Genomic DNA, 10247 nt, shown 5'->3' on the forward strand with positions numbered 1-10247 from the left:
TGCCAATCTGTCTAAATTTGAAACCTGAAATGCAATTACATGCAAAATAGAGTGTAATTGAACTCGGTCTGAGTCAGACTGCTATTGTTTGGAGACAGGTTGCCTCCCACCAGGTGACCTGGGTGATCAGGTGGAGATGTTGCATGCTCAGCCTCTGGTTGGTCACCAGAACTACCTGCAGTTCATCTCTGAAAGCAAATAAATTCAGTGCAACAGGCGATTTATCCCTGTCACAAGGAGGTTGTCATCCTATCATTGAGTCAGTTCTTTTATTTCTCAGCCACCGAACATGACGAGTGAGCTGGCTTTTTACAAACGCATCTGCTGAGTCATACTGAATGTTTGAGCCATAACAGTGTCCTCACAGAATGAAAGTAACATAACTTTGGTGCATAAGAGAAATGATGCCAACGCCCACTTTCACCAGAAGACGCCGTCCTGAGATGGAAACATGTTATGACTGCCTGCATGTGACATGTTAGCAGAAATCTGCAAACTGCAGCTATAACAAACAAAGTGTTTGTCGTTGCACCGACACCACTCCCACCTCCTCCTTTGTACCTCACATCCCACCCTTCCACTCCTGCTGCTGCCATTTCCAATTTCCTTTTATCCGCTGTTTATTGACCTCGCTCCTCCTCCCTGCCACTCTGAACTCTGCGTCTCTCCCACTTTTCTCAGCTGTCTCCGCCTTTGACAGACGATCCGTGTTTTTCTCACTGTGATAACTTGACCCTCTGGCCTCTACCTGTTTCTCCCCGACTGACGCTGCTCCTGTAACCTCCACCAACCAGCGATTAATTATAGAAGCGCGAGGCAGGAGGGAGAGGAGATGACAGAAACGTCAGCCTGGATTATGAATACTGCCTGAGAGGAGAGAGAGGGAGTCCATCAGAGGAAGCGGAGTCAAATTACAACTTTGAATGTTCACTTTTCTCTTCGTGTTTCTATTAATGTGTTTCTGCCTTAAAATAATTGTGTTTGTAAGTAAAATTAAATGGAGGATGTTATAGTTGGATGTTTGGATATGAATATGTAGATCTGGAAAGCGAGGGACTAGATTTTTGGGTTGTATAAACTCTTCTTTTGTTGTCCAAGATCATCAAGATGGCTCTTTCTTGCAAGCACAGTCAGCCTGCTTGGATAGCAGATATCCATTTTTACGAGGGTCTTCTAAGAGCACCATTAGCCATATTAGGTTCCCTTTATTGGCTCATACAAAATCTTAAATACCTCGTAGACGGAGGTACCGCTCTCTGTGTGAATGGGAGGCAGAGCCTTCAGCTATGAGGCCCCTCTCCTGTGGTCATTGGATGGCTGGGCTTGGTCCTGTTTGAGGTCTCTTCCTGTTAAATGGGAGTTCTTTCTCCCTACAGTTTCCAAGTGCTGCCCATAGCACATAATGTGAGAATAATACATTCAAAACTTTCTTGAATAATACATTTCATAGACGACAAATGACTCGATGATGATCATGATGATGCCTGATGTCAATATCTCACCTCCATGCTTCCCAGCCTCTCTCCGTTAATGATGTCCAATGAAACCAACATAACTTGGAAAAAAGGGAAGGACGTGTCCTCATTTAGAAATGAGGACATGTACAGAAAATTTCAAAATAAAAAAAAAAATGGATAAAATGTCAAGATAATTTTTGGGAAGTTTAAGAAAGGTGAGAGAGCATGGGAATCTAACAAGTGCGCTGCCAAAATGAGGACATTTATGGAAAGTAGTGATAATCAGACCGAGATCCTTTTGGAAGTGAAGAGTTGGGGAGAGTGGGATTATTTTATACAGTTACCTCAGAGGGGTCCTCACAAGTAAAAGAGTGCACGAGCGATCCGAAGGAGGGAGCTGTGGCTCTGAGAAACTGTCTGACAGGACTGAGAGGAGGAGGAGGAGGAGGATGGGAGTCTTTAGGGCTTTGTGGGAGAGACACAGAAACATGTTGAGAGGATTTAGTAGTGAATAGTGAGCTCTGACCATTTTAACACTTTCATTGTTGTTAATTTAGCATGAATGGAAACATCAGGTGTCCAAAGGTCCCTGAATGCACCAAAAGGAGGCAAATGACTGTATTAGAAGGTGATATTCTTTAAAATGAAGTAGAATTATTGGAAGTACAATACTTCTAAAAACTAAAAAAAATAAACTAAATACTAAAGTGGATGGCAGGACTGGATAAATCTGCCTCTGATGTGTCGTATTATGTGTTTCTAATAAATTGGAAACCGCACCTCCCCTTCACTGTGCACTGTGGTTATAAATGATGCTGTACTGGGTATAATAGCTCCCTGTGTGCAGTCCAGGAGCATCCATCCTGTTTAATGTGACAGTGTGTGTCTCCGTCCCGCCGGGTCGATACCCTGAATGAAGACAGGGTGCTGCGTTCAGGCAGCGTGTGGAGTTATGGCCACAAAATGAGCTTTAGTTTAGTTTCCTGGTTCTTATTCTCCGTTGTAGATTTATCTTAGAATATGTTTCTTAAAAATCACATTTAGAGATCTTTGATCTGAGGTGGTTTGGGTACTTCTGGGTTATCCTGGGTCATCCGTGGAGGAGCTCAGTCCACTCATTTGGAAGTGAAACAAGTAGAATCAGGCAGATAAAAAATATTACATCAGTTATGAACAACTCAAGAAAACTTTGACCTGAATTTTTAAAAATGGCAGAGGTGGGAAGTAGCAAAGTAGAATTTTCAGGTATCTGTACTCTACTTGAGTATTTATTTTTCTGACTACTTTATACTTTGACTCATGACATTTTTAAACAAGTATCTGTAGTTTCTACTTCTCACACTTTAAAAACAGGCTTTTGGTTTAACGGATTTTAGTGGAGTTATTGTTTGACGTCACTGCGAGCCTCTAAACATCAAACTGATTTGAGCCTAAACAGGAAAAACGTGAAAGGAAGTGCTGTTCATTTATTAATCACCAGGAGATCAAAGCTGTGTGTCATAGTGGGTCGGGTTGTCTTTCTTTATCTTTGGGCACAACACTGGAACGACTGCAGGTGTCCCATAAGTTGTGCTACCTCAGCATCGAGCTAGTGCTAGAGAAAACAAGTGAGTGTTTTTTAAGTGTTAGGTAATTTGAAATGCAGCATTTCTATCAGCAAACACACAAACTGTTTGTGTGCAGTAAACACTCTTTCAGTGATGAGGATGTAACATCCTGGACAGGGAGGAACGCTGGTTTGAGGGCGGAGTCAAAGAGGCCATTGATGTGAAAAGGGAAAGACCATCTCTGAATCGAGGAGGGGCCTAAGGGTACATCTGTCCCCATCTTACAATGCTGTGATTGCAGCCATTCCCCAACTCTCTGTTAATGGGACTCATGGCCATCGATGAATGATCAGTGGCTGTGGATAAAGGAACTGCCCTCCCAGCCCATTGTTCCTTCACTGGGCTGGTTTCAGTCATTATGCAAATGTTCTGTTTATAAGATTGAAGCCTGCAGTCAGCTGAGACTGAAGACGTCACCTGGATGAGTGATGAAACGTTTCTCCCACTGAAAACGCTACATCCAGATGAACAGACTCAGCCTTTTAGGATGCTTGTGTGCAGTTTGTCTCACAGTGTGTTTCTAGCAAAACTGCTGTATTTCAGGGGGAGAGAAAAGAAGGAGAGCAAACGTCACTCAGAGACGGAGAAAGATAAGAAAGACGGGACAGGAGAGGAAGAAGAAAGCTTAGATTTAAAGGGAAGGACTGCTCCAGGCGGAGCGTGCTCCTTCTCTGCGCCCTCATGGCCTCCATATTTTATTCCACAGCTTAGACACTCTCATTATTATATCCTCATGACACGTGCACATAGGTCCTTGGGCTCAGCCCACTAGCTCCCTCCCTGGCGGGGCCTGGGCCCCCTGGGTCTTTCTGTTAACTTTCTATCTTAAAAAATATTAAGAAAGTTAAAAAGTACAAATTTAGTCAAAGGAAAGGCAAAACTAATCTTAGACCTCTTTATGCACTTTATGTGCCTTGTAATCAGGGGAAAACAACGTCACTCCGAGAGGGGGAAGGACTGAAAACACAGAACTTATTTACAGTGATGTAAAGAAACAGTTTACATGAGGGTGGGAATGGATGTTTGTGTCTGTGTGTGCCTGTATGTCTGTGTCTATATGTCAGAGTGGGTATCAGACGCCACCTCTCTGGGGACACCTCAGGCCCTCCAAGGTTTGGAGGCCTATCTCCACCCACCACCACTTCCCCTGCCGGTGGCGGACTCCCTCAGGTGTCGGTGTGTTGGTGGTTCTTTGTGTCTGGGGGTGGGCGTCCGGGTACACACTGGCTCACTCCTTGGCGGCCGCTTGTCGGGGCCTGGGGCCTGGGGCTCGCTCGGGCCCCTTTGGAGGTGGGGTGCCCCCGGCCTCTCGGCCTGGGGCTCGGTCACTCAGGCGCAGCTGGGGGCCGGCGGAGCTCACGGGCGCGTCACTGCAACTCCCCCTGACTTCTGCTCCGCGGCTGCTGGGCGAGCCCTCATCTGGGACTCTCCTCAGCTCTTACTGGGACAGTGGCGCGGCTGCCCCTCTGTTGGTCTTCCATGGTCTCTTGTGTTCTGGGGGCCTCTGGATGTCTGGAGTTTTGATCTCCTCCATACCCGCTTCACACCCTGGAGGACGGGGCTGTGGCCCCCCCACACTCCCTAGCAGATCATTACATGGAGAAACCTTTGGAATGCAAGCATGCTGATCCACACAGGTATGCACACATGGGTATTCACAGACGCGGACTAAAGCTTTCTTGGCTGCTGCCTCAAAGCACACTGTGCGCTGTCTATCTTGCGTGCTGCACAATATCGTTTATTATTTAGTAAATATTGATATCTATGACTAGCTAGTTTATTGTGATGGTGCTTTGTTTTCTCTATTATTATGTTGCTCTTTGTTGTTTGCTGTCTCCTCTGTTTGTTTTTTTTGTTTGTTTTTTTTTTTTCTCCATACAGGTGACCCAGGAGTTCTTTTTTTTTTTTCTCTCTCTTCCCCCCCCTTCTCACCGTCTCTTCTCCCCTTTGGTTTTCTTTCTTTCTCTCCCCCTCTTTCTCTCATTCATTCCCCCTGTCCTATTTATTAAAAAAAAAAAAAAAAAAAAAAAAATGACAAAGGATGAACTGAAGCTCTGCCATCACGTAATGTCGCATACTGCTGTTTCTGATGTCATTTAGAAAAAAGAAAAAAAAAAAGAAACAGTTTACAGTGTCCTTCAAAAAGGGAAGACATCCACTGTCTCTGTGTACAATATCCAAGCTGATGATTGGATAGATTCCACTAAGTCTCTTTTTCCTTGTGGAAAACAGGTCAGGCTCCTGGACAGAAGAGAGAATGATGAGAGGCGCGCACACATGAACACAGGTGAGCATCTACTGCACCTAGTTTAACACCTAATCACAGGCTGAAGGAATGTTCTCAGTCAATCGGTCAGATGAAGAGCAGGTGAGTTGATTACTCCTGGTGTGACAGACAGGAAGGCGGGGACTAAGAGGATCCCGCCTCTGAAAGGTAGGGCGCTGTTACCATGGACACATACACAGAGAGGAGAGAGAGCGTGAAAAACAGGCAGGTGTAACAGGAGGACTGAAGGGCTGTGACAAACAAATATCTGACAGGTTATGGAAAATAAATAAATTATGACCTATCAGTTTTATTCTTTTAGATATAGAAACGTGATTTCCACCTGCACACAGCAGGTTTCAAAGTGTTATTGTTGGCCAATAGAGGGCGCTGTTTGTACAGAGTTGATGGATTAAACACTTCTCACACTTTAAGTGTAAAAGTAGCGATGCTGATGTTTGTCAGTGTGTGATTGTGCTCTGACCGTCAGACTCATTTAAGGTGTGTGTGTGTGTGTGTGTGTGTGTGTGTGTGTGTGTACCAGAGTGAGAAATTTCTAGTTTTAACTGCTCACTAGATTCATGTTCATGGTTAAGAAAGCTGTCTTCTGGTTACAGTAAGGCGTATTAATAGAATAGCCTTTATTGTCATTGTACAGAGTACAACGAAATTGGAGTGCCACTCCCTTGGTGCAAGTTTCAATTATAAATATAAATGTAAAATATAAAAAGTACAAAAAACAATCGTAAGTACTCAAAGAATAGTAAGTACGATATATACAGGATAGCAGCATTAATATAATGACAGTATGAATAGCAGCATAATATAATGACAGTGACGGTATGGAATAGGTTCAATTGTTTTTGTGCTTATTTACTACGGTGATAGCTCTGGGAAAGAAGCTATCCCTGAATCTGTTTGTCCTGGTTTTATGTGACCTGTACCGTCGGCCTGACGGTAATAGTTCAAACAGTTGGTTGCTGGGGTGAGAGTGGTCCTTGATGATATTGCCAGCTCTGCTGAGGTACCGAGAGTTTACAGTGACCTCCAGGCTGGGCAGAGAGCAGCCAGTGATCTTCTGGGCTGTGTTGATGACCCTCTGCAGTACTTTCCTGTCCGCAGCTGAGCACCCTGCATACCATGTTGTTGTGCCGTACGTTAGGATGCTCTCTATGGTGGCTCTGTAAAATGTCACCAGCAGCCTCTCCTCCAGGTTGTTCCTCCTGAGCACTCTCAGAAAGTGGAGACGCTGCTGGGCCTTTTTTATCACCGCCGTAGTATTTGCAGTCCAGGAGAGGTCATCGGAGATCTGCACGCCCAGAAACCTCATGGAGTGTACCCTCTCCACACAGCTCCCGTGAATGTAAAGTGGGGCCGGGTCTGCTCTGCCCTTCCTGAAGTCCAAGATAAGTTCTTTAGTTTTCGTGGTGTTCAGTTGGAGGTTGTTAACTGAACACCACTCAGTCAGTCTGTTGACCTCATCTCTGTAGTCCGACTCCTCCCCCCTTGAGATGAGTCCAACCACTGTGGTGTCATCCGCGAACTTTATGATGGTGTTTGAGAGATGGGTAGGGGAGCAGTCGGATGTGTAGAGCGTAAACAGGAGGGGACTCAAAACACATCCTTGTGGAGACCCGGTGCTGAGTGTGATGGTGCTGGACCGGTGGGGGCCGAGTCTGACAGACTGTGGTCTATTTGTCAGGAAGTCCTTGATCCAGAGGCAGATGGGGTGGAGAGTCCCAGGTGAGACAGTTTCTGGACCAGGATCTCCGGGATGATATGATTGAATGCTGAGCTGAAGTCCAGGAAGAGCATTCTCACATAGCTTCCTCGGTGCTCCAGGTGACTCAGCGCAGTGTGGAGCGCTATGGTGATAGCGTCCTCGGTGGATCGATTTGTCCTGTAGGCAAATTGGTGGGGGTCCAGAGTGGGAGGCACACCGGCCCTGATGTGCTGACAGACCAGCCTCTCAAAGCACTTCATCACTACAGGCGTAAGTGCAACAGGCCTGTAGTCATTTGGGCTGGCCACAGCTGTCTTCTTGGCGATGGGGATGATGGTGGAGGTTTTGAGGCAGGGCGGGACGGTGTTTGATGGAAAGGTTGAAGATTTTAGTGAAGACTCCGGTCAGTTTGTCAGCACATGCTCTGAGAACCTAATCTATTCACACCTCGTATCAACATGTAACTTTTGTAGCTAAGAGATCATCCGGAGCACACCGGTCGGGTTATGAAGATAACCAGGTTAAATGTAGCGTCATGGAAAAAGCAGCAGCCACACAACTCCATGTCCGTATGTCGTCAAAATAACTAAAGACACTCTCACTGCTGCTGACAGCTCTCCTGGTTTCGGTCCAAGCTCTCCAACTGAGCACAGTTTGCCACTATGAGAGGCTCCGAGGAAGTCCCTCAAGGTTCTGTGCTTGGACCCCTTCTTTACCGTCTCCGCGCTCCCCTTTAGCTCATCTGACGCGATGGTCTCTGCTTCCATTCCTCTGCTGACGACACACAACTTTGTCTCAGTACCGAATCCTCCACTGAACTTTCCCCACTGACACTTGTCAACTTGTCGACTCTCTGCTGGTCTGGGCTCTGCTGACTGTGTTAGCCTGAGCTGTGATGTTACAGAGAATCTCAGACCAGACACACAGTCTCTGTGATTGTTGTGCCCCTGCAGCTACTAAACATATAGAATTTTGTCATTTCAAGCCAACTTTTCACTCTCATCATGCTGTCTGTTTAGCAGCTCTGCTAATTAATCACCCTAATACAACAGCTAACACTCTCATTAGACCCGTGGACGTATGCGCATGTAGCTTGAAATTGGCACCTAGAGGCTTGTGTGGTTCACTGCTCAGTCTGTGATGTGCGTTTCATAAAAAATGACACCGCACCTGTTTCTGGATCCAACATCTCCTTTTCCTGACCCGTGTGGCTTGAAATGACTGAGCCAGGCACTAGCACGGTTTCATCAGTTCCTGCTGCAGTCACTTGAACGGTGCACCTGTGGGCAGTCGCCACTAAAAGCTCCCTGCTCATTGGTGTTTTTAAAGCCGTACGGTACCGTGTGTGGAAAATCGATTCCCTCAATTTTGAAATTCCAGGCTAGTTAAAGGCACCAGGGAGCTGAAAGTAGGGCCGGTGATGAGCTCTCTGTGTGTGAGTGTGTCCTGCTGCTATAGCTCCAGCTGGGAATGAGATGCTGATTTGATTGCCTGGCATAACTAGCTGTGTGTGAGTGTGTGTGAATGTTCAGTGGAAAAGCGAGTGAAGCAGGTAAATGTTGAGCTGAAAAAACGAGGCGACAATTTGTCTGTTTGAGGGGAAAATCGTACAAATTGTCAGCACACTGACTGCAGCAGCATTTTCTCTGATGGAAACAGAAGAGCCGATGAAGTGAGATTACTGAAAGTGGCGGTAGAGACTTGATCCACTCACACAGGTGTTTTCAGTTAGATTATATCACTGACAGGCTGTGGTTGAATGGTTACCATAGAAGCAGGGGTGTTACAGGTAATATCAGTAAGTGCCCGGCGAGGCAGCTGGAATCTAAAACACTGAGCATCTTTTGGAAGGTGTGCCTGGCCTCGCTGCTTTAACATCGCTGTACCTGCACTCTGAGCTCAAGCATGGAGCACACAGGAAGGAGACAAGTTCAGTGGACTGGTTCCATCATCTGCTACAGTGGGTTGGATTTCTGGAAACGGGAGGTTTGCAGAATGTCTGTCAAATACAGCCTGTCCCACTGATATTAGGCTTATTAGCTTCCGAGTGTGAACAGAGACTGATGAACTGATGGGTCACTTTTGGAAAACTATCTTCGTGCTCTATAGCTGTGTTTTAAAGATGATCGACCTCTAGAACAAATATTTGACGTTTTTAGGGTGGCTGGGCTCAACCTTAGAGGGGGCGGAGCTTGAACATCAGCTGCTTCAGTCCTGAATGCTTTCCTCTTGGGAGAAGACCCTGAGTCGGGCCTGGAGAGATTATATTTGTCTCATTTGGCCTGAGAGGGTCTCAGGAATAACCAGGAGGAACTAGAAAGCTTTGCTGAGCAGAAGGACCTGAGTCTGGACAAGCAGAGTGCGATGACTGGGGTTTCCCCTTTTAGATGTGGCAGTTACCCTTTTAAAAGAAGGAAAGTGAGCTTTTAACATTTAGTTAACGTTGTAAAAAGCTTTACCAGATGCCTCGTCCATCTCAGCGTTTCACACAAAGTGTCTTTTTGTTTTGCTGTCTTGACAATAACAGCCCGATTTTATAGACCTGCAAAGACTGCATTAGGAGGCTGGAGGGGTGGCGGTGGAATAAGTCCCGGGTTTATTAGTCAGGGGAGCGCCATTCTCATCCCCTGCAGATCTCAGCGCTTTGTACTCGGTTTTGCCTTTTGCCCACTTGCCAATTATTTTCACTCTCACTCACTTTTTATTTTTCTAGGACTTGTTTTCTTCTACGCCTTGCAAACCTCTGCAAGTTTGAGCTGAGTATTTTTAAAGAAAAGATGGCATGTAGTAAAGATCATCCGTGAAGTTTGTACGGATTAACATGTGCTAGTGTTGACTGAAAACTTTGTTCTCTGCAGATATTCTCACTTTTAGCTGCAAACCCGACATGGCAGCAGGCAAAGCTCAAATGATGAAGCTTAAAAAATCAGAAATGGTGACATAAGATGTAAAAATCACATCATGCATTTTGATGACTAACAATTTTAAAAAAAGAAAAGCCTTCACAGGTCATTGGATGTATAGTAAAAATAAAAACAATCGTTTGCAGAACAGTTGGAGTGTTTCAGTTTGAGGCCAGAGAAAGGAACCACAGCTCTGCAGTTAGTTTTCTAACTCTGCGTATCTGCAATGCAGAGACTCATCCTCACGTACAGACTGAGGATGACATGTGTGCTAAATTAAACAACAAAAAC

Source organism: Copadichromis virginalis, linkage group LG8, assembly GCF_057382275.1.
Source record: "Copadichromis virginalis isolate Kocher_CV1m ecotype Utaka linkage group LG8, C_Virginalis_male_GT1.1, whole genome shotgun sequence".
Classification (NCBI taxonomy): domain Eukaryota; kingdom Metazoa; phylum Chordata; class Actinopteri; order Cichliformes; family Cichlidae; genus Copadichromis; species Copadichromis virginalis.